This window comes from Petromyzon marinus, chromosome 62, assembly GCF_048934315.1.
Source record: "Petromyzon marinus isolate PM22_M1 ecotype Great Lakes invasive population chromosome 62, UKy_Petmar_22M1.pri1.0, whole genome shotgun sequence".
NCBI lineage: Eukaryota > Metazoa > Chordata > Hyperoartia > Petromyzontiformes > Petromyzontidae > Petromyzon > Petromyzon marinus.
In genome coordinates, this window is record NC_133728.1 from 4,100,249 (window position 1) to 4,123,691 (window position 23,443).

The 23,443-nt window shown below is 57.0% G+C and overlaps 1 protein-coding gene across 2 annotated transcripts in view; it reads left to right on the forward strand.

Moving 5' to 3' along the window:
* The first annotated feature begins 4,824 nt into the window (after positions 1-4,824).
* The window catches only part of LOC116955890 (uncharacterized), an 86,924-nt gene continuing 68,305 nt past the window's right edge, over positions 4,825-23,443 (forward strand). For both annotated transcript variants that reach the window (XM_076053685.1, XM_076053687.1), the window contains exon 1: positions 4,825-4,892. The gene's annotated coding sequence lies outside the window, so the exon portion shown is untranslated. The remainder of the gene's footprint in view (positions 4,893-23,443) is intronic.

Consider the following 23,443-nt stretch of genomic DNA (forward strand, 5'->3'; position numbering starts at 1 on the left):
ACAACAACAACCGCCATTCGCCACTAAGTGGCGGTGACGTCACCACGACGCTTGTGCCAGGCCATGTGCACCTTGAGGCCACGTTAAGTGCCGAACGCCCGCTGGCAGGAGGTCACGGGGCAGACCCAGGTGCCACGGGTCGACTGACTGAGATGACTGAGATGACTGGCTGATGCACCACCTGTGCCCCTACTGTGCCAACCTGCTGTGCTTTAGCCACCCGGCGCTCCGCTTGTTGTTGTGAGCGTCGCTCCTCCGCCCTCCGTTGTTGTTGGAGGGCGACTGCCTCCAACTGCCCAGTAGCGTCCTTCACGAGCCTCCTCCACAGAGGCCGATCTTGACACCGCTGGTACCAGTCATCGGCAAGTCCACTCAGCTCCACGTCCTCCTGTACCACATCACTCAATCTCTTCTCTAGCCCGTGCCGCGCCCGTTTAGCCCCCTCGATCCGGCCAAACAAAATCTGTTTCGGCATGCGGTGGCTGGGCATGCGGGCTACATGACCCAGCCAACGCAGCCTTGCCTGCCGGAGGAGCTCATTGATGGGATCGTGTCCAGATCTTTCAAGGATTTGTGAGCTCCTCACACAATCCAGCCTGGTTAAGCCCAGGATGGATCGTAGGCAGGCCAGCCTGAATGTTTCTAACCGACGCAGATGTTCCATTAGAGGGGTCCACGTTTCGCAAGCGTAGAGAAGGGAGGGAATGACCGTGGCCGAGAAGACCTGAAGCTTAGTGCGGAGCGACAGACCAGGTAGCTTCCACATAGCGTTACAACACATGCTACGCACACAAAGGCACACACACGTGCATACACCCCGAGACACACACACACACACGTGCATACACCCCGAGACACACACACACGTGCATACACCCCGAGACACACACACACACACGTGCATACACCCCGAGACACACACACACACGTGCATACACCCCGAGACACACACACACACACACGTGCATACACCCCGAGACACACACACACACGTGCATACACACCGAGACACACACACACACGTGCATACACCCCGAGACACACACACACGCGCACACACACACGTGCATACACCCCGAGACACACGCACGTGCATACACCCCGAGACACACACACACGTGCATACACGCGAGACACACACACACACACGTGGACCCATATAAAAACACACACGTGCATAGGGGTAATGGGGAAAGTGAGTGGGTGTGTGATGTTGGTAGTGGTGATGGGGGTGTAGTGGATGGTGGGTGGATGAGGGTTAGTAGTGAGTAGCGGTGTTGGTGAGTCTGTGTGTGATGTGTGTAGTGGTGGTGATGGTAGTGGTGATGGGGGTAGTGGTGATGGGGGGGGGTGCTTGTGATGTCTCATCGGCGATGGTGGTGAGGGTGATGGTGGAAGTGATGGGGGGGGGGGTGATGGGGGTGGGGGTGATGGTGGAAGTGATGGGGGGGTGATGGGGGTGGTGATGTCTCGATGGTGATGGGGGTGATGCTGGGAGGTGGTGATGGGGGGAGGGTGTTGTCTGGATGGTGATGGGGGTGATGGTGGGAGTGATTAGGGGCTAGTAATGGGGCTAGTGATGGGGGGCTGGTGATGGGGGTAGTGATGGGGGGCTGGTGATGGGGCTGGTGATGGGGCTGGTGATGGGGGTAGTGATGGGGGGCTGGTGATGGGGGTAGTGATGCGGGTGGTGATGGGGGTAGTGATGGGGGCTAGTGATGCGGGTGGTGATGGGGGTAGTGATGGGGGGGGTAGTGATGGGGGTAGTGATGGGGCTAGTGATGGGGGGGTGGTGATGGGGGTGGTGATGGGGGGGTGGTGATGGGGGTAGTGATGGGGGCTAGTGATGGGGGGGTGGTGATGGGGGTGGTGATGGGGGTAGTGATGGGGGTAGTGATGGGGGGGTGGTGATGGGGGTAGTGATGGGGGCTAGTGATGGGGGGGTGGTGATGGGGGTGGTGATGGGGGTAGTGATGGGGGTGGTGATGAGGGGGTGCTGATGGGGGTAGTGATGGGGGAGTGGTGATGGGGGTGGTGATGGGGCTAGTGATGGGGGTAGTGATGGGGGGGTGGTGATGGGGGTGGTGATGGGGGTAGTGATGGGGGGGTGGTGATGGGGGTGGTGATGGGGCTAGTGATGGGGGTAGTGATGGGGGGGTGGTGATGGGGGTGGTGATGGGGCTAGTGATGGGGGTAGTGATGGGGGTGGTGATGGGGGTGGTGATGGGGGTAGTGATGGGGGGGTGGTGATGGGGGTGGTGATGGGGGTGGTGATGGGGGGGTGGTGATGGGGGTGGTGATGGGGGTGGTGATGGGGGTAGTGATGGGGGGGTGGTGATGGGGGTGGTGATGGGGGTAGTGATGGGGGGGTGGTGATGGGGGTGGTGATGGGGCTAGTGATGGGGGTAGTGATGGGGGGGTGGTGATGGGGGTGGTGATGGGGCTAGTGATGGGGGTAGTGATGGGGGTGGTGATGGGGGTGGTGATGGGGGTAGTGATGGGGGCTAGTGATGAGGGGGGGTGGTGATGGGGGGTAGTGATGGGGGTAGCGATGGGGGTGGTGATGGGGGTGGTGATGGGGGTAGTGATGGGGTAGTGATGGGGGTGGTGATGGGGATAGTGATGGGGTAATGATGGGGCTAGTGATGGGGCTAGCGATGGGGGTAGTGATGGGGGTGGTGATGGGGGTGGTGATGGGGCTAGCGATGGGGGTAGTGATGGGGGTGGTGATGGGGGTGGTGATGGGGGTAGTGATGGGGGCTAGTGATGAGGGGGGGTGGTGATGGGGGGGTGGTGATGGGGGTGGTGATGGGGGGCTGCCGATGTTGTCTCGCTGGTGGGGGAGGGGAAGTCTCAGAGTAAATTCCTGAGTCTGAGCGCGGAGACGGAGGAGACAACGCGGTAGGAGTGAGACGTGGGGACAAAGACGCCTCGGAGAGAGACACGGAGACTCGGAGAGAGACAAAGACGCCTCGGAGAGAGACACGGAGACTCGGAGAGAGACAAAGACGCCTCGGAGAGAGACACGGGGACTCGGAGAGAGACACAGAGACTCGGAGAGAGACACGGGGACCTGGAGAGAGACACGGAGAGAGACACAGAGACTCTGAGAGAGACACGGGGACTCGGAGAGAGACACAGAGACTCGGAGAGAGACACGGGGACTCGGAGAGAGACACAGAGACTCGGAGAGAGACACAGAGACTCGGAGAGAGACACGGGGACCTGGAGAGAGACACAGAGACTCGGAGAGAGACACAGAGACTCGGAGAGAGACACAGAGACTCGGAGAGAGACAGAGACTCGGAGAGAGACACGGGGACCTGGAGAGAGACACAGAGACTCGGAGAAAGACACAGAGACTCGGAGAGAGACACGGGGACCTGGAGAGAGACACAGAGACTCGGAGAGAGACACAGAGACTCGGAGAGAGACACGGGGACTCGGAGAGAGACTCAGAGACTCGGAGAGAGACAGAGACTCGGAGAGAGACACAGAGACTCGGAGAGAGACTCAGAGACTCGGAGAGAGACAGAGACTCGGAGAGAGACACAGAGACTCGGAGAGAGACACAGAGACTCGGAGAGAGACACGGGGACCTGGAGAGAGACACAGCGACTCGGAGAGAGACACGGGGACCTGGAGAGAGACACAAAGACTCGGTGAGAGACACAGAGACTCGGAGAGAGACACAGAGACTCTGAGAGAGACACGGGGACCTGGAGAGAGACACAGAGACTCGGAGAGAGACACAGAGACTCGGAGAGAGACACAGAGACTCGGAGAGAGACAGAGACTCGGAGAGAGACACAGAGACTCGGGGAGAGACACGGGGACCTGGAGAGAGACACAAAGACTCGGTGAGAGACACAGAGACTCGGAGAGAGACACAGAGACTCGGAGAGAGACACGGGGACCTGGAGAGAGACACAGAGACTCGGAGAGAGACACAGAGACTCGGAGAGAGACACGGGGACTCGGAGAGAGACTCAGAGACTCGGAGAGAGACAGAGACTCGGAGAGAGACACAGAGACTCGGAGAGAGACACAGAGACTCGGAGAGAGACACAGAGACTCGGAGAGAGACAGAGACTCGGAGAGAGACACAGAGACTCGGAGAGAGACACGGGGACCTGGAGAGAGACACAGCGACTCGGAGAGAGACACGGGGACCTGGAGAGAGACACAAAGACTCGGTGAGAGACACAGAGACTCGGAGAGAGACACAGAGACTCTGAGAGAGACACGGGGACCTGGAGAGAGACACAGAGACTCGGAGAGAGACACAGAGACTCGGAGAGAGACACGGGGACTCGGAGACAGACACAGAGACTCGGAGAGAGACACAGACTCGGAGAGAGACACGGGGACCTGGAGAGAGACACAGAGACTCGGAGAGAGATACAGAGACTCGGAGAGAGACACAGAGACTCGGAGAGAGACACAGAGACTCGGAGAGAGACACGGGGACCTGGAGAGAGACACAGAGACTGGAGAGAGACACAGAGACTCGGAGAGAGACACAGAGACTCGGAGAGAGACACAGAGACTCGGAGAGAGACACGGGGACTCGGAGAGAGACACAGAGACTCGGAGAGAGACACAGAGACTCGGAGAGAGACACGGGGACTCGGAGAGAGACACAGAGACTCGGAGAGAGACACAGAGACTCGGAGAGAGACACGGCGACCTGGAGAGAGACACGGGGACCTTGAGAGAGACACGGGGACTCGGAGAGAGACACGGGGACCTGGAGAGAGACACGGGGACTTGGAGAGAGACACGGGGGTGGTGTTGGCGGGACACGCGATAGTCCAAGTGAAGGAGCCCCAGGATTTTCGCTGCTGCCAAAGAACAGGCGAGGAGGGCTACCGCGGGAGTGAGCGGAGCGGGTGAGTAGAGTGAGCTGGTGAGTGAGCTGGTGAGTGAGTTGGTGAGTGAGCTGGTGAGTGAGTGAGCTGGTGAGTGAGTGAGCTGGTGAGTGAGTTGGTGAGTGAGCTGGTGAGTGAGTGAGTTGGTGAGTAGAGTGAGCTGGTGAGTGAGCTGGTGAGTGAGCTGGTGAGTGAGTTGGTGAGTGAGCTGGTGAGTAGAGTGAGCTGGTGAGTGAGCTGGTGAGTGAGTTGGTGAGTGAGTGAGCTGGTGAGTGAGCTGGTGAGTAGAGTGAGCTGGTGAGTGAGTTGGTGAGTGAGTGAGCTGGTGAGTTGGTGAGTGAGTGAGCTGGTGAGTGAGTTGGTGAGTGAGCTGGTGAGTGAGTTGGTGAGTGAGTGAGTTGGTGAGTTGGTGAGTGAGTGAGCTGGTGAGTGAGTTGGTGAGTGAGTTGGTGAGTGAGCTGGTGAGTGAGTGAGCTGGTGAGTGAGTGAGCTGGTGAGTGAGCTGGTGAGTGAGCTGGTGAGTGAGTTGGTGAGTGAGTGAGCTGGTGAGTGAGTGAGTGAGCTGGTGAGTGAGTGAGCTGGTGAGTGAGTGAGCTGGTGAGTGAGCTGGTGAGTGAGTTGAGTGAGCGGGTGAGTAGAGTGAGCTGGTGAGTGAGTTGGTGAGTGAGTGAGCTGGTGAGTGAGCTGGTGAGTGAGCTGGTGAGTGAGCTGGTGAGTGAGTGAGCTGGTGAGTGAGTTGGTGAGTGAGCTGGTGAGTGAGTTGGTGAGTGAGCTGGTGAGTGAGTGAGCTGGTGAGTGAGTGAGTTGGTGAGTGAGCTGGTGAGTGAGCTGGTGAGTGAGTGAGCTGGTGAGTGAGCTGGTGAGTGAGTTGGTGAGTGAGTGAGCTGGTGAGTGAGCTGGTGAGTGAGTGAGCTGGTGAGTGAGTGAGCTGGTGAGTGAGCTGGTGAGTGAGCTGGTGAGTGAGTGAGCTGGTGAGTGAGTTGGTGAGTGAGTTGGTGAGTGAGTGAGCTGGTGAGTGAGCTGGTGAGTGAGCTGGTGAGTGAGTGAGTTGGTGAGTGAGTGAGCTGGGGAGTGAGTGAGCTGGTGAGTGAGCTGGTGAGTGAGTGAGCTGGTGAGTGAGTTGGTGATTGAGTGAGTGAGCTGGTGAGTGAGTGAGTGAGCTGGTGAGTGAGTGAGCTAGTGAGTGAGTGAGTGAGCTGGTGAGTGAGTGAGTGAGCTGGTGAGTGAGTGAGTGAGCTAGTGAGTGAGTGAGCGGAGAGGGTGAGTGAGTGAGCTGGTGAGTGAGTGAGCTGGTGAGTGAGCTGGTGAGTGAGTTGAGTGAGCGGGTGAGTGAGTGAGTGAGCTGGTGAGTGAGTGAGTGAGCGGGTGAGTAGAGTGAGCTGGTGAGTGAGCTGGTGAGTGAGTGAGCTGGTGAGTGAGCTGGTGAGTGAGTGAGCTGGTGAGTGAGTTGGTGAGTGAGTGAGCTGGTGAGTGAGCTGGTGAGTGAGTGAGCTGGTGAGTGAGTTGGTGAGTGAGTGAGCTGGTGAGTGAGTGAGTTGAGTGAGCTGGCGAGTGAGTTGGTGAGTGAGTGAGTGAGGTAGTGAGTTGAGTGAGCTGGTGAGTGAGTGAGTGAGCTGGTGAGTTGAGTGAGCGAGTGAGTGAGTGAGTTGGTGAGTGAGTGAGCTGGTGAGTGAGCTGGTGATTGAGTGAGTGAGCTGGTGAGTGAGTGAGTCAGCTGTTGAGTGAGTGAGGGAGCTAGTGAGTTGTGTGAGCGGGCGAGTGAGTGAGTGAGCTGGTGAGTGAGTTGAGTGAGCTGGTGAGTGAGTGAGCTAGTGAGTGAGTGAGTGAGCTGGTGAGTGAGTGAGTGAGCTGGTGAGTGAGTGAGTGAGCTAGTGAGTGAGTGAGCGGAGAGGGTGAGTGAGTGAGCTGGTGAGTGAGTTGAGTGAGCTGGTGAGTGAGCTGGTGAGTGAGTGAGTGAGTTGGTGAGTGAGTGAGTGAGCTAGTGAGTGAGTGAGCGGAGCGGGTGAGTTGAGTGAGCGAGCGAGTGAGTGAGCTGGTGAGTGAGTGAGTGAGCTGGTGAGTGAGTGAGTGAGCTGGTGAATGAGTGAGTGAGCTGGTGAGTGAGCTGGTGAGTGAGTTGAGTGAGCTGGTGAGTGAGTGAGCTGGTGAGTGAGTTGAGTGAGCGGGCGAGTGAGTGAGCTGGTGAGTGAGTGAGCTGGTGAGTAAATGAGTGAGCTGGTGAGTGAGTGAGCTGGTGAGTGAGTGAGCTGTGAGTGAGTGAGCTGGTGAGTGAGTGAGCTGGTGAGTGAGTGAGTTGAGTGAGCGGGCGAGTGAGTGAGCTGGTGAGTGAGTTATTGAGCTGGTGAGTGAGTGAGTTGAGTGAGCTGGCGAGTGAGTTGGTGAGTGAGTGAGGTAGTGAGTTGAGTGAGCTGGTGAGTGAGTGAGTGAGCTGGTGAGTTGAGTGAGCTGGTGAGTTGAGTGAGCGGGTGAGTGAGCGAGTGAGTTGAGTGAGCGGGTGAGTTGAGTGAGCGGGCGAGTGAGTGAGCTGGTGAGTGAGTGAGTGAGCTGGTGAGTGAGTGAGTGAGCGGGCGAGTGAGTGAGCTGGTGAGTGAGTGAGCTGGTGAGTGAGTGAGTGAGCTGGTGAGTGAGTGAGCTAGTGAGTTGAGTGAGCGGGCGAGTGAGTGAGCTGGCGAGTGAGTGAGTTGGTGAGTGAGTGAGTGAGCTTGTGAGTGAGTGAGCGGAGCGGGTGAGTTGAGTGAGCGGGCGAGTGAGTGAGCTGGTGAGTGAGCTGGTGAGTGAGTGAGCTGTTGAGTGAGTGAGTGAGCTGGTGAGTGAGTGAGTAAGCTGGTGAGTGAGTGAGCTGTTGAGTGAGTGAGTGAGCTGGTGAGTGAGTGAGCTAGTGAGTGAGTGAGCTGGTGAGTTGAGTGAGCTGGTGAGTTGAGTGAGCAGGTGAGTGAGTGAGCGAGTGAGTTGAGTGAGCGGGCGAGTGAGTGAGCTGGTGAGTGAGTGAGCTGGTGAGTGAGCTGGTGAGTGAGTGAGCTGTTGAGTGAGTGAGTGAGCTGGTGAGTGAGTGAGCTAGTGATTGAGTGAGCTGGTGAGTGAGTGAGCGGAGCGGCGAGTGAGTGAGCTGGTGAGTGAGTGAGTGAGCTGGTGAGTAAGTGAGCTGATGAGTGAGTGAGCTGGTGAGTGAGCTGGTGAGTGAGCTGGTGAGTGAGTGAGCTGGTGAGTGAGTGAGCTGGTCAGTGAGTTGAGTGAGCGGGGCGAGTGAGTGAGCTGGTGAGTGAGTGAGCTGGTGAGTGAGTGAGTGAGCTGGTGAGTGAGTGAGCTGGTGAGTGAGTTGAGTGAGCGGGCGAGTGAGTGAGCTGGTGAGTGAGTTATTGAGCTGGTGAGTGAGTGAGTTGAGTGAGCTGGCGAGTGAGTTGGTGAGTGAGTGAGTGAGCTAGTGAGTTTAGTGAGCTGGTGAGTGAGTGAGTGTGCGGAGCGGGTGAGTTGAGTGAGCGGGCGAGTGAGTGAGTTGGTGAGTGAGTGAGTGAGTTGGTGAGTGAGTGAGCTGGTGAGTGAGTGAGCTGGTGAGTGAGTGAGCTGGTGAGTGAGTGAGCGGGTGAGTGAGTGAGCGGGTGAGTTGAGTGAGTGGGTGAGTTGAGTGAGCGGGTGAGTGAGTGAGCTGGTGAGTGAGTGAGTGAGCTGGTGAGTGAGTGAGTTGGTGAGTGAGTGAGTGAGCTAGTGAGTGAGTGAGCGGAGCGGGTGAGTTGAGCGAGCGGGCGAGTGAGTGAGCTGGTGAGTGAGTGAGCTGTTGAGTGAGTGAGTGAGCTGGTGAGTGAGTGAGCTAGTGATTGAGTGAGTGAGCTGGTGAGTGAGTGAGCTGTTGAGTGAGTGAGTGAGCTGGTGAGTGAGCTAGTGAGTGAGTGAGTGAGCTGGTGAGTTGAGTGAGCTTGTGAGTTGAGTGAGCGGGTGAGTGAGCTGGTGAGTGAGTGAGCGGAGCGGCGAGTGAGTGAGCTGGTGAGTGAGTGAGTGAGCTGGTGAGTAAGTGAGCTGGTGAGTGAGTTAGCTGGTGAGTGAGCTGGTGAGTGAGCTGGTGAGTGAGCGGGGCGAGTGAGTGAGCTGGTGAGTGAGCTGGTGAGTGAGTGAGCTGGTGAGTGAGTGAGTGAGCTGGTGAGTGAGTGAGTGAGCTGGTGAGTGAGTTGAGTGAGCGGGCGAGTGAGTGAGCTGGTGAGTGAGTTATTGAGCTGGTGAGTGAGTGAGTTGAGTGAGCTGGCGAGTGAGTTGGTGAGTGAGTGAGTGAGCTAGTGAGTTTAGTGAGCTGGTGAGTGAGTGAACGGAGCGGGTGAGTTGAGTGAGCGGGCGAGTGAGTGAGTGAGTTGGTGAGTGAGTGAGTGAGCTGGTGAGTGAGTGAGCTGGTGAGTGAGTGAGCTGGTGAGTGAGTGAGCTGGTGAGTGAGTGAGTGAGCTAGTGAGTTGAGTGAGCGGGCGAGTGAGCTGGTGAGTGAGTGAGCTAGTGAGTAAGTGAGTGATCGGAGCGGGTGAGTTGAGTGAGCTGGTGAGTGAGTGAGCTAGTGAGTAAGTGAGTGATCGGAGCGGGTGAGTTGAGTGAGCTGGTGAGTGAGTGAGCTAGTGAGTGAGTGAGCGGAGCGGGCGAGTGAGTGAGCTGGTGAGTGAGCTGGTGAGTGAGTGAGCTGGTGAGTGAGTGAGTGAGCTGGTGAGTGAGTGAGTGAGCTGGTGAGTGAGTGAGCTGGTGAGTGAGTGAGCTGGTGAGTGAGTTAGTGAGCTGGTGAGTGAGTGAGTTGAGTGAGCGGGCGAGTGAGTTGGTGAGTGAGTGAGTGAGCTGGTGAGTGAGCTGGTGAGTGAGTGAGCGGGCGAGTTTGTGAGCTGGCGAGTGAGTGAGCTGGTGAGTGAGTGAGTGAGCTGGTGAGTGAGTGAGTTGAGTGAGCGGGCGAGTGAGTGAGTTGAGTGAGCTGGCGAGTGAGTTGGTGAGTGAGTGAGTGAGCTGGTGAATGAGTGAGCTGGTGAGTGAGTGAGCGGGTGAGTTGAGTGAGCGGGTGAGTTGAGTGAGCTGGTGAGTGAGTGAGCTGGTGAGTGAGTGAGTGAGCTAGTGAGTTGAGTGAGTGAGATGGTGAGTGAGTGAGTGAGCGGGCGAGTGAGTGGGCTGGTGAGTGAGTGAGCTGGTGAGTGAGTTGAGTGAGCTGGTGAGTGAGTGAGTGAGCTTGTGAGTGAGTGAGCTGGTGAGTGAGTGAGTGAGCTGGTGAGTGAGTTGAGTGAGCTGGTGAGTGAGTGAGTGGGCGAATGAGTGAGCTGGTGAGTGAGTGAGCTGGTGAGTGAGTGAGTGAGCTTGTGAGTGAGTGAGTGAGCTGGTGAGTGAGTGAGTGAGCTGGTGAGTGAGTTGAGTGAGCTGGTGAGTGAGTGAGCGGGCGAGTGAGTGAGCTGGTGAGTGAGTGAGCTGGTGAGTGAGTGAGTGAGCTGGTGAGTGATCTGGTGAGTGAGTTAGTGAGCTGGTGAGTGAGTTAGTGAGCTGGTGAGTGAGTGAGTGAACTGGTGAGTGAGTTAATGAGCTAGTGAGTGAGCAGAGTGGGTGAGTGAGTGAGTGAGCTGGTGAGTGAGTGAGCTGGTGAGTGAGTGAGCGGGTGAGTGAGTTGAGTGAGGTGGTGAGTGAGTGAGCTGGTGAGTGAGTGAGCTGGTGAGTGAGTTAATGAGCTGGTGAGTGAGCGGAGCGGGTGAGTTGAGTAAGCTGGTGAGTGAGTGAGCTGGTGATTGAGTGAGCTGGTGAGTGAGTTAGTGAGCTGGTGATTGAGCAGAGCGGGTGAGTTGAGTGAGCGGGCGAGTGAGTGAGTGAGTGAGCTGGTGAGTGAGTTAGTGAGCTGGTGAGTGAGTGAGCTGGTGAGTGAATTAGTGAGCTGGTGATTGAGTTCGTGAGCTGGTGAGTGAGCTGGTGAGTGGGCAAGCGAATGAGTGAGTAAGCTGGTGAGTGAGTGAGCTGGCGAGTGAGTAAGCTGGTGAGTGAGCTGGCGAGTGAGTGAGCTGGCGAGTGAGTGAGCTGGTGAGTGAGCGGGCGAGTGAGTGAGCTGGTGAGTGAGCGGGCGAGTGAGCTGGCGAGTGAGCTGGCGAGTGAGTGAGCTGGTGAGTGGGCAAATGAGTGAGCGGGTGAGTGAGAGAGCTGGTGGATTAGTGAGTGGGCGGGTTAGTGCGTGGGTGAGTGAGTGGTTATTGATTGGGTGAGCGCGCATGTGGGTGAGTGGGTTAGCGGATGAGTTGGTGAGTTCGTGGGTGAGTCAATGGGTAATTGCTTGGGCGAGCGAGGGTGAGTTGGATAACTGAATGAGTGGGTGAGTGAATGATCGGTGATTGAGTCGGTGAGTAAGTGAGTGGATGAGTTAGTAAGAGGGTGAGTTTGCCAGTGAGTGGGTGTGCGAGTGAGCAGCTGAGTATGTTAGTTGGTGAGTGGTGGCAGTGATTGAGTGGGTGTGTGAGTAAGTGGGTGAGTAAGTGAGTGAGTGGTTGAGTGACTGATTGAGTGGGTGAGTGAGTGGGTGAGTGAGCGTGTGAGTGAGTGAGTGGGTGAGTGAGTGTGTGAGTGGGTGAGTGTGTGGGTGAGTGTGTGAGTGGGTGAGTGAGTGGGTGAGTGGGTGAGCGACTGAGTGAGTGGGTGAGTAAGTGAGTGAGTGGGTGAGTGAGTGTGTGAGTGGGTGGGTGAGTGGGTGAGTAAGTGATTGAGTGGGTGAGTGAGTGGGTGAGTGAGTGGGTGAGTTGGTGAGTGAGTGGGTGAGTGTGTGTGTGAGTGGGTGAGTGAGTGTGTGAGTGGGTGAGTGTGTGAGTGGGTGAGTGAGTGGGTGAGTGGGTGAGTGAGTGGGTGAGTGAGTGTGTGAGTGGGTGAGTGAGTGAGTGTGTGAGTGAGTGTATGTGTGGGTGACTCGTGGTTTCGTGATCACAAATCTCTATTTAACTCCATCAAAAAAGTAACCTGCAGCGCCACACCTATTACCATCATTAGGGGAAAAAACGGTGATCCAATCTCCGACCCCCGGAACAGGTTTGCAGATTTGCTGAGCATTTCTGTGAGGTCCTGGGGGAGGGAAAATCCCTCAGCCAGGAAAACATCGTGGCACAAAGTGAGGATGACCCTGCTGAGGCTGCAGTGCCCAAATATTGGAAGAAGTCACCCCCTGTGAGTAGCTGGCTGAGGTGCCATCTGTTGGGGAAGTACTGAAGGCGATCCGGAGTCTGAGACCAGGAAAGACAGCGGGCAGAGATGATCTCCCAAGCGAAATGCTGAGGGAGGGTGGCGTTTGTGCACAGACTGCCCTATATGACATCATAACAACGGTCTGGACCACTGGACGGGTTCCGCAGGATTGGAAGGATGCCCTGGTGGTCCCCCTTTTTAAGAAGGGGGACCGCACAGACTGTAACAACTACAGGGGCATCTCACTCCTCAGTGTGCCGGGAAAGGTCCTGGCAAGGATTATTCAGCATCGCCTTGCCAGGTACGCTGAGGAGAGGCTTGCGGAGCCCCAATGCGGTTTCAGGAAAGGGCGGTCCTGCACAGATGCCATATTTTCTGTCCGTCTGCTACAGCAGAGGTGTAGGGAATTCCAACAAGAGCTACATCTCTGCTTTATTGACCTGGTCAAGGCCTATGATACCATCAGTAGGCCTGGGCTCTGGGTTGTTCTTCGTGCTTTTGGAGTACCTGGCCCTCTGCTCACGATCATTAAGGACCTTCATGATGGTGAGCGGGCCCGGGTAAAACTACGTGGCCGGGAGTCAGAGTCATTCCCTGTACACCTTGGGGTGCGACAGGGATGTCCTCTGGCTCCCACATTATTTAACATCTATTTTGACCACGTAGTTCGTGAAGCTTTCAATAGCTGTACCGGGGGAATCTCCATATGGTACAGATATAATGGGAGGCTGATCGATGCCCGGGTGAGGTCAAGGGATGGCTCCCTATTGCTCAACCACGTTATGCCGAAACAGCTTTTGTTCGGCCGGGTCGAGGGGGCTAAGCGGGCGCGGCACGGGCTAGAGAAGAGATGGAGTGATGTGGTACAGGAGGACGTGGAGCTGAGTGGACTTGCCGATGACTGGTACCAGAGGTGTCAAGATCGGCCTCTGCGGAGGAGGCTCGTGAAGGATGCTACTGGGCAGTTGGAGGTAGTCGCCCTCCAACAACAACGGAGGGCGGAGGAGCGACGCTCAGAACAACGAGCGGAGCGCCGGGTGGCTAAAGCACAGCAGGTTGGCACAGTAGGGGGCACAGGTGGTGCATCAGCCAGTCATCTCAGTCAGTCGACCCGTGGCACCTGGGTCTGCCCCGTGACCTCCTGCCAGCGGGCGTTCGACACTTCACGTGGCCTCAGGGTGCACATAGCCTGGCACAAGCGTCGTGGTGACGTCACCGCCACTTAGTGGCGAATGGCGGTTGTTGTTGTTGTGTGAGTGAGTGGGTGAGTGAGTGTGTGAGTGGGTGAGTGAGTGGGTGAGTGAGTGAGTGTGTGAGTGGGTGGGTGAGTGAGTGGGTGAGTGTGTGAGTGAGTGAGTGTGTGAGTGGGTAAGTGGGTGAGTGTGTGGGTGAGTGAGTGAGTGCGTGAGTGCGTGAGTGAGTGAGTGTGTGAGTGGGTGAGTGAGTGTGTGAGTGGGTGGGTGAGTGAGTGAGTGTGTGAGTGGGTGAGTGAGTGTGTGAGTGAGTGGGTGAGTGAGTGTGTGGGTGGGTGGGTGGGTGAGTGAGTGAGTGGGCGAGTGGTATCGTGAATAAATGAGTGTGCTGGTGAGTGGGTGAATGAGTGAGTTAGCGAGATTGTGTCAGTGGGCGAATGAGTGGGTGGGTGAGTGAGAGTTGGTGGGTGAGTAGGTGACTTCGTGAGAAGGTGAGTATGAGAGTGAATGAGTGAGGAAGCAGGTGAGTTTCAGTGATTAGGCGAGTATGAGAGTGGGTGAGTGAGAGGGTGAGTGGATGAATGAATGGGTGAGTGAGAAGGTGAGTGACTAGGTGAGTGAGAGGGTGAGTGACTAGGTGAGTGAGAGGGTAAGTGACTAGGTGAGTGAGAGGCTGAGTGATTAGGTGAGTGAGAGGGTGAGTGACTAGGTGAGTGAGAGGCTGAGTGACTAGGTGAGTGAGAGGGTGAGTGAGAGGGTGAGTGACTAGGTGAGTGAGAGGGTGAGTGACTAGGTGAGTGAGAGGGTGAGTGACTAGGTGAGTGAGAGGGTGAGTGACTAGGTGGGTGAGTGACTAGGTGAGTGAGAGGGTGAGTGACTAGGTGAGTGAGAGGGTGAGTGACTAGGTGAGTGAGAGGGTGAGTGACTAGGTGAGTGAGAGGGTGAGTGACTAGGTGAGTGAGAGGCTGAGTGATTAGGTGAGTGAGAGGGTGAGTGACTAGGTGAGTGAGAGGCTGAGTGACTAGGTGAGTGAGAGGGTGAGTGAGAGGGTGAGTGACTAGGTGAGTGAGAGGGTGAGTGACTAGGTGAGTGAGAGGGTGAGTGACTAGGTGAGTGAGAGGGTGAGTGACTAGGTGAGTGAGAGGGTGAGTGACTAGGTGAGTGAGAGGGTGAGTGACTAGGTGAGTGAGAGGGTGAGTGACTAGGTGAGTGAGAGGGTGAGTGACTAGGTGAGTGAGAGGGTGAGTGACTAGGTGAGTGAGAGGGTGAGTGACTAGGTGAGTGAGAGGGTGAGTGACTAGGTGAGTGAGAGGGTGAGTGACTAGGTGAGTGAGAGGGTGAGTGACTAGGTGAGTGAGAGGGTGAGTGACCTGGTGAGTGAGAGGGTGAGTGACTAGGTGAGTGAGAGGGTGAGTGACTAGGTGAGTGAGAGGGTGAGTGACCTGGTGAGTGAGAGGGTGAGTGACTAGGTGAGTGAGAGGTTGAGTGACTAGGTGAGTGAGAGGGTGAGTGTGTGGGCGTGATCTTGTGATCTACATCGTGGTGTTGGTGGTGGATCAGTGTGGTGGTGGTTGTTGATCAGAGTGTGGTGGTGGTGGTGGTTGTTGATCAGAGTGTGATGGTGGTGGTGGTTAATCAGAGTGTGGTGGTGGTGGTTGTTGATCAGAGTGTGGTGGTGGTGGTTGTTAATCAGAGTGTGGTGGTGGTGGTGGTTGTTGATCAGAGTGTGGTGGTGGTGGTTAATCAGAGTGGTGGTGGTGGTGGTTGATCAGAGTGTGGTGGTGGTGGTTGTTAATCAGAGTGTGGTGGTGGTGGTGGTTGTTGATCAGAGTGTGGTGGTGGTGGTTAATCAGAGTGGTGGTGGTGGTGGTTGATCAGAGTGTGGTGGTGGTGGTGGTTGAACACAGCGTGGTGGTGGTGGTGGTTAATCAGAGTGTGGTGGTGGTGGTTGTTGATCAGAGTGTGGTGGTGGTGGTTAATCAAAGTGGTGGTGGTGGTGGTGGTTGTTGATCAGAGTGTGGTGATGGTGGTGGTAGTTGATCAGAGTGTGGTGGTGGTGGTGGTGGTTGTTGATCAGAGTGTGGTGGTGGTGGTGGTGGTTGTTGATCAGAGTGTGGTGGTGGTGGTGGTTGAACACAATATGGTGGTGGTGGTAGTTGATCAGAGTGTGGTGGTGGTGGTTGTTGATCAGAGTGTGGTGGTGGTGGTTAATCAAAGTGGTGGTGGTGGTGGTGGTTGTTGATCAGAGTGTGGTGATGGTGGTGGTAGTTGATCAGAGTGTGTTGGTGGTGGTGGTGGTTGATCACAGCGTGGTGGTGGTGGTGGTGGTGGTTGAACACAGGGTGGTGGTGGTGGTGGTTAATCAGAGTGTGGTGGTGGTGGTTGTTGATCAGAGTGTGGTGGTGGTGGTGGTTAATCAAAGTGGTGGTGGTGGTGGTGGTTGTTGATCAGAGTGTGGTGATGGTGGTGGTAGTTGATCAGAGTGTGGTGGTGGTGGTGGTTAATCAGAGTGTGGTGGTGGTGGTGGTTGTTGATCAGAGTGTGGTGGTGGTGGTTAATCAGAGTGGTGGTGGTGGTGGTTGTTGATCAGAGTGTGGTGGTAGTTGATCAGAGTGTGTTGGTGGTGGTGGTTGATCACAGCGTGGTGGTGGTGGTGGTGGTTGATCACAGCGTGGTGGTGGTGGTGGTGGTTGACACAAGACACAGACTGTGTGTGGTACAGACGCACTCCTCAACACGAGTACAGGAGGCGTCAACGGAGTGCAGTTCACAGGGAGACGAGCCACGGGAGAAGTCGTGGTAGTAGCGATAGGAGAGTGACATCGAGGCGACTGCAGTGAATGAGTGAGTGGGTGGGTGAGTTGGTGAGTGAGTTGGTGAGTGAGTGGGTGGGTGAGTGGGTGGGTGAGTGGGTGGGTGAGTGGGTGGGTGAGTTGGTGAGTGAGTGGGTGGGTGAGTTGGTGAGTGGGTGGGTGGGTGAGTGAGTGGGTGAGTGAGTTGGTGAGTGGGTGGGTGAGTGGGTGGGTGAGTTGGTGAGTGAGTTGGTGAGTGAGTGGGTGGGTGAGTGGGTGAGTTGGTGAGTGAGTGGGTGAGTGAGTTGGTGAGTGGGTGGGTGAGTGGGTGGGTGAGTTGGTGAGTGGGTGGGTGGGTGAGTTGGTGAGTGAGTGGGTGGGTGAGTTGGTGAGTGAGTGGGTGGGTGAGTTGGTGAGTGAGTTGGTGAGTGAGTGGGTGGGTGAGTGGGTGGGTGGGTGGGTGGGTGAGTGGGTGGGTGAGTTGGTGAGTGAGTGGGTGGGTGAGTTGGTGAGTGGGTGAGTTGGTGAGTGAGTGGGTGAGTGAGTTGGTGAGTGGGTGGGTGAGTGGGTGGGTGAGTTGGTGAGTGGGTGGGTGGGTGAGTTGGTGAGTGAGTGGGTGGGTGAGTTGGTGAGTGAGTGGGTGGGTGAGTTGGTGAGTGAGTTGGTGAGTGAGTGGGTGGGTGAGTGGGTGGGTGAGTGGGTGGGTGAGTGGGTGGGTGAGTTGGTGAGTGAGTGGGTGGGTGAGTTGGTGAGTGGGTGAGTTGGTGAGTGAGTGGGTGAGTGAGTTGGTGAGTGGGTGGGTGAGTGGGTGGGTGAGTTGGTGAGTGGGTGGGTGGGTGAGTTTGGTGAGTGAGTGGGTGGGTGAGTTGGTGAGTGGGTGGGTGGGTGAGTTGGTGAGTGAGTGGGTGGGTGAGTTGGTGAGTGGGTGGGTGGGTGAGTTGGTGAGTGAGTGGGTGAGTGAGTTGGTGAGTGGGTGGGTGGGTGAGTGGGTGGGTGAGTTGGTGAGTGGGTGGGTGGGTGAGTTGGTGAGTGGTGGGTGGGTGAGTTGGTGAGTGAGTGGGTTGGTGAGTTGGTGGGTGAGCGGGTGGGTGAGTTGGTGAGTGAGTGGGTGGGTGAGTGGGTGAGTGAGTGGGTGGGTGAGTGGGTGGGTGAGTTGGTGAGTGAGTGGGTGGGTGAGTGGGTGAGTGAGTGGATGGGTGGGTGAGTTGGTGAGTGAGTGGGTGGGTGAGTTGGTGAGTGAGCGGGTGGGTCAGTTGGTGAGTGAGTGGGTGGGTGAGTAGGTGGGTGAGTGGGTGGGTGAGTTGGTGAGTTAGTGGGTGGGTGAGTTGGTGAGTGAGTGGGTGGGTGAGTTGGTGAGTGAGCGGGTGGGTGAGTTGGTGAGTGAGTAGGTGGGTGAGTTGGTGAGTGAGTAGGTGGGTGAGTTGGTGAGTGAGTGGGTGGGTGAGTTGGTGAGTGAGTGGGTGGGTGAGTTGGTGAGTGAGTGGGTGGGTGAGTTGGTGGGTGAGTTGGTGGGTGAGTTGGTGAGTGAGTGGGTGGGTGAGCGGGTGGGTGAGTTGGTGAGTGAGTGGGTGGGTGAGTTGGTGAGTGAGTGGGTGGGTGAGTGAGTGGGTGAGTTGGTGAGTGAGTGGGTGGGTGAGTTGGTGAGTGAGTGGGTGAGTGAGTTGGTGAGTGAGTGGGTGGGTGAGTGGGTGGGTGAGTTGGTGGGTGAGTGGGTGGGTGAGTAGGTGGGTGAGTGGGTGGGTGAGTGGGTGGGTGAGCGGGTGGGTGAGTGGGTGAGTGAGTGGGTGGGTGAGTTGGTGGGTGAGTTGGTGAGTGGGTGGGTGGGTGGGTGAGTTGGTGAGTGAGTGGGTGGGTGAGTTGGTGAGTGAGTGGGTGAGTGAGTTGGTGAGTGGGTGGGTGGGTGAGTGGGTGGGTGAGTTGGTGAGTGGGTGGGTGGGTGAGTTGGTGAATGAGTGGGTGGGTGAGTTGGTGAGTGAGTGGGTTGGTGAGTTGGTGGGTGAGCGGGTGGGTGAGTTGGTGAGTGAGTGGGTGGGTGAGTGGGTGAGTGAGTGGGTGGGTGAGTGGGTGGGTGAGTTGGTGAGTGAGTGGGTGGGTGAGTGGGTGAGTGAGTGGATGGGTGGGTGAGTTGGTGAGTGAGTGGGTGGGTGAGTTGGTGAGTGAGCGGGTGGGTCAGTTGGTGAGTGAGTGGGTGGGTGAGTAGGTGGGTGAGTGGGTGGGTGAGTTGGTGAGTTAGTGGGTGGGTGAGTTGGTGAGTGAGTGGGTGGGTGAGTTGGTGAGTGAGCGGGTGGGTGAGTTGGTGAGTGAGTAGGTGGGTGAGTTGGTGAGTGAGTAGGTGGGTGAGTTGGTGAGTGAGTGGGTGGGTGAGTTGGTGAGTGAGTGGGTGGGTGAGTTGGTGAGTGAGTGGGTGGGTGAGTTGGTGGGTGAGTTGGTGGGTGAGTTGGTGAGTGAGTGGGTGGGTGAGCGGGTGGGTGAGTTGGTGAGTGAGTGGGTGGGTGAGTTGGTGAGTGAGTGGGTGGGTGAGTGAGTGGGTGAGTTGGTGAGTGAGTGGGTGGGTGAGTTGGTGAGTGAGTGGGTGAGTGAGTTGGTGAGTGAGTGGGTGGGTGAGTGGGTGGGTGAGTTGGTGGGTGAGTGGGTGGGTGAGTAGGTGGGTGAGTGGGTGGGTGAGTGGGTGGGTGAGCGGGTGGGTGAGTGGGTGAGTGAGTGGGTGGGTGAGTTGGTGGGTGAGTTGGTGAGTGGGTGGGTGGGTGGGTGGGTGAGTTGGTGAGTGAGTGGGTGGGTGAGTTGGTGAGTGAGTGGGTGAGTGAGTTGGTGAGTGGGTGGGTGGGTGAGTGGGTGGGTGAGTTGGTGAGTGGGTGGGTGGGTGAGTTGGTGAATGAGTGGGTGGGTGAGTTGGTGAGTGAGTGGGTTGGTGAGTTGGTGGGTGAGCGGGTGGGTGAGTTGGTGAGTGAGTGGGTGGGTGAGTGGGTGAGTGAGTGGGTGGGTGAGTGGGTGGGTGAGTTGGTGAGTGAGTGGGTGGGTGAGTGGGTGAGTGAGTGGATGGGTGGGTGAGTTGGTGAGTGAGTGGGTGGGTGAGTTGGTGAGAGAGCGGGTGGGTGAGTTGGTGAGTGAGTGGGTGGGTGAGTAGGTGGGTGAGTGGGTGGGTGAGTTGGTGAGTGAGTGGGTGGGTGAGTTGGTGAGTGAGTGGGTGGGTGAGTTGGTGAGTGAGTGGGTGGGTGAGTTGGTGAGTGAGCGGGTGGGTGAGTTGGTGAGTGAGTAGGTGGGTGAGTTGGTGAGTGAGTAGGTGGGTGAGTTGGTGAGTGAGTAGGTGGGTGAGTTGGTGAGTGAGTGGGTGGGTGAGTTGGTGAGTGAGTGGGTGGGTGAGTGAGTGGGTGAGTTGGTGAGTGAGTGGGTGGGTGAGTTGGTGAGTGAGTGGGTGAGTGAGTTGGTGAGTGAGTGGGTGGTGAGTGGGTGGGTGAGTTGGTGGGTGAGTGGGTGGGTGAGTGGGTGGGTGAGCGGGTGGGTGAGTGGGTGAGTGAGTGGGTGGGTGAGTTGGTGAGTGAGTGGGTGGGTGAGCGGGTGGGTGAGTTGGTGAGTGAGCGGGGTGAGTGGGTGAGTGAGAGGGTGAGTGAGTGGGTGGGTGAGGCGGGTGGGTGTGTGAGTTGGTGAGTGAGTTGGTGAGTGAGTGGGTGGGTGAGTTGGTGAGTGAGTGGGTGGGTGAGTGGGTGGGTGAGTGGGTGGGTGAGTTGGTGGGTGAGTGGGTGGGTGAGTTGTTGAGTGGGTGGGTGCGTGAGTTGGTGAGTGAGTTAGTGGGTGAGTTGGTGAGTGAGTGGGTGGGTGAGTGGGTGAGTGAGTGGATGGGTGGGTGAGTTGGTGAGTGAGTGGGTGGGTGAGTTGGTGAGTGAGTGGGTGAGTGAGTTGGTGAGTGGGTGGGTGAGTGAGTGGGTGTGTGAGTTGGTGAGTGAGTGGGTGTGTGAGTTGGTGAGTGAGTGTTCACAGCGGTCATGTACAGGAACGTTATGATTTTAAAAACGAGTCGAGTTTCCGGGGTTAGAAATCAAATCGCCACTTACGAAGGGAGCGGCAACTCCGTTCGCAAGTCGGGAACGCACCCCCCCACACCCCCCCACACTCCCCCCACACTCCCCCCACACCCCCCCACACTCCCCCCCCCACACCCCCCCCACTCCCCCCTCTCTCCCCCCACGCCCCCCCACCTACCGTGAGTTCCACTCCCCTCCAACGGCCTCCTCCGACATCGCAGCGGCGAAATCTTTGAACGGGGGGGGGGGGCAGGGGGGGGTCCCGGGGGGGGCGAGGGGGGGTTCCGGGGGGAGGGGCGAGGGGGGGTCCCGGGGGGGAATCCCGGGGGGGAGGGGCGGGGGGGGTCCCGGGGGGGGGTCCCTCTAGCCCTGCCCGGTGCGCCTGCCGCCTTGGTGCTGCGTGCATTGAGACGTCGCCACTAAGGCGGGCGGAGGGGAGACAAAGGCGGCCGGGCGGCCTTCGTAGGCGCCACCACAGCTCGATAACAGCACTTGCCCCAAGACTACGTCGAAGGCTATACGGGGCACCTTTGTCTCTGTACCTGTGTGTGTAAGTGTGTGTGTGTTCAGTGTGTGTGTATAAGTGTGTGTGTGTGTCAGTGTGTGTGTATAAGTGTGTGTGTGTCATGTGTGTGTATAAGTGTGTGTGTGTCAGTGTGTGTGTATAAGTGTGTGTGTGTCGGTGTGTGTGTGTGTCGGTGTGAATGTGTCGGTGTGTGTGTGTCGGTGTGTGTGTGTGTATCTCTATGAATGTGTGTGTATGTGTCGGTGTGTGTATGTAAGTGTGTGTGTGCACACGTGTAGTTGTGTCTGTGTGTGTCGCCGTGTGTCTCTGTAACTCTGTGTGAGTGCGAGTGTGTTGTCTTGTGAATGCGTGCGTGTGTGTCTGATTGTGTCGGTGTGTGTCTTCGTATTTGTCTGATTGTGTGTCGGTGTGTAAGTGTGTGTGTGTCAGTGTGTGTGTCGGTGTGTGTGTCGGTGTGTGTGTGTGTCGGTGTGTGTGTGTGTGTCGGTGTGTGTGTGTGTAAGTGTGTGTGTGTGTCGGTGTGTGTGTCGGTGTGTGTGTGTGTGTGTCAGTGTGTGTCGGTGTTGTTTCTGGACACTTCACGTGGCCTCAGGGTGCACATAGCCTGGCACAAGCGTCGTGGTGACGTCACCGCCACTTAGTGGCGAATGGCGATTGTTGTTGTTGTGTCGGTGTGTGTGTGCCGGTGTGTGTGTCAGTGTGTGTGTGTCGGTGTGTGTGTCTCTATGAATGTGTGTGTGTGTCAGTATGTGTGTGTGTCCATGTGTGTGTCTCTATGAATGTGTGTGTGTCAGTGTGTGTGTGTCGGTGTGTGTGTCTCTATGAATGTGTGTGTGTCCATGTGTGTCGATGTGTTGTGTCTCTATGAATGTGTGTGTCAGTGTGTGTGTCCATGTGTGTCTCTATGAAAGTGTGTGTGTGTCAGTGTGTGTGTGTGTCCATGTGTGTGTCTCTATGAATGTGTGTGTGTGTCCATGTGTGTGTCTCTATGAATGTGTGTGTGTGTGTCAGTGTGTGTGTGTCCATGTGTGTGTCTCTATTAATGTGTGTGTGTGTCCATGTGTGTCTCTATGAATGTGTGTGTGTGTCCATGTGTGTGTGTGTCCATGTGTGTCTCTATGAATGTGTGTGTGTGTCAGTGTGTGTGTGTGTCCATGTGTGTGTGTGTCCATGTGTGTCTCTATGAATGTGTGTGTGTGTCCATGTGTGTGTGTGTCCATGTGTGTCTCTATGAATGTGTGTGTGTGTCAGTGTGTGTGTGTGTCCATGTGTGTCTCTATGAATGTGTGTGTGTGTCAGTATGTGTGTGTGTCGATGTGTGTGTCTCTATGAATGTGTGTGTGTCAGTGTGTGTGTGTGTCGATGTGTGTGTCTCTATGAATGTGTGTGTGTCAGTGTGTGTGTGTGTCCATGTGTGTGTCTCTATGAATGTCTGTGTGTGTCAGTGTGTGTGTGTGTGTCGATGTGTGTGTCTCTATGAATGTGTGTGTGTGTCAGTGTGTGTGTGTGTCCATGTGTGTGTCTCTATGAATGTGTGTGTGTGTCAGTGTGTGTGTGTGTCCATGTGTGTGTCTCTATGAATGTGTGTGGCCATTCCTAACCAAAAAAAACAGAACCCCCCTCCCTCTCCTCCATAAACTCCCTCCCCGGCCACATTCATCACCAAACCCAGACGCCACCATCCGCCCGCTGCGAACCACCCAGCACAACCTCCCTCCCATCTCTCTCCCCCTTCACCCTCCTCCTCCACCTCCTCCTCCCTCCCATCTCTCTCCCCCTTCACCCTCCTCCTCCACCTCTCCTCCCTCCCATCTCTCTCCCCCTTCACCCTCCTCCTCCACCTCCTCCACCTCCTCCTCCCTCCCATCTCTCTCCCCCTTCACCCTCATCCACCTCCTCCACCTCCTCCTCCCTCCCATCTCTCTCCCCCTCCACCCTCCTCCACCTCCTCCTCGCTTCCATCTCTCTCCCCTTCACCCTCCTCCACCTCCTCCTCCTCCCTCCCATCTCTCTCCCCCTTCACCCTCCACCTCCTCCACCTCCTCCTCGCTTCCATCTCTCTCCCCCTTCACCCTCCTCCACCTCCTCCACCTCCTCCTCCCTCCCATCTCTCCCCCCCTTCACCCTCCTCCACCTCCTCCACCTCCTCCTCCCTACCATCTCTCTCCCCCTTCACCCTCATCCACCTCCTCCACCTCCTCCTCCCTCCCATCTCTCTCCCCCTCCACCCTCCTCCACCTCCTCCTCCCTCCCATCTCTCCCCCCCTTCACCCTCCTCCACCTCCTCCTCCTCCCTCCCATCTCTCTCCCCCTTCACCCTCCACCTCCTCCACCTCCTCCTCGCTTCCATCTCTCTCCCCCTTCACCCTCCTCCACCTCCTCCACCTCCTCCTCCCTCCCATCTCTCCCCCCCTTCACCCTCCTCCACCTCCTCCTCCTCCCTCCCATCTCTCTCCCCCTTCACCCTCCACCTCCTCCACCTCCTCCTCGCTTCCATCTCTCTCCCCCTTCACCCTCCTCCACCTCCTCCACCTCCTCCTCCCTCCCATCTCTCTCCCCCTTCACCCTCCACCTCCTCCACCTCCTCCTCGCTTCCATCTCTCTCCCCCTTCACTCTCCACCTCCTCCACCTCCTCCTCGCTTCCATCTCTCTCCCCCTTCACTCTCCACCTCCTCCACCTCCTCCTCGCTTCCATCTCTCTCCCCCTTCACTCTCCACCTCCTCCACCTCCTCCTCGGTTCCATCTCTCTCCCCCTTCACCCTCCACCTCCTCCACCTCCTCCTCGCTTCCATCTCTCTCCCCCTTCACTCTCCACCTCCTCCACCTCCTCCTCGGTTCCATCTCTCTCCCCCTTCACTCTCCACCTCCTCGCTTCATTCCCTCTCTTC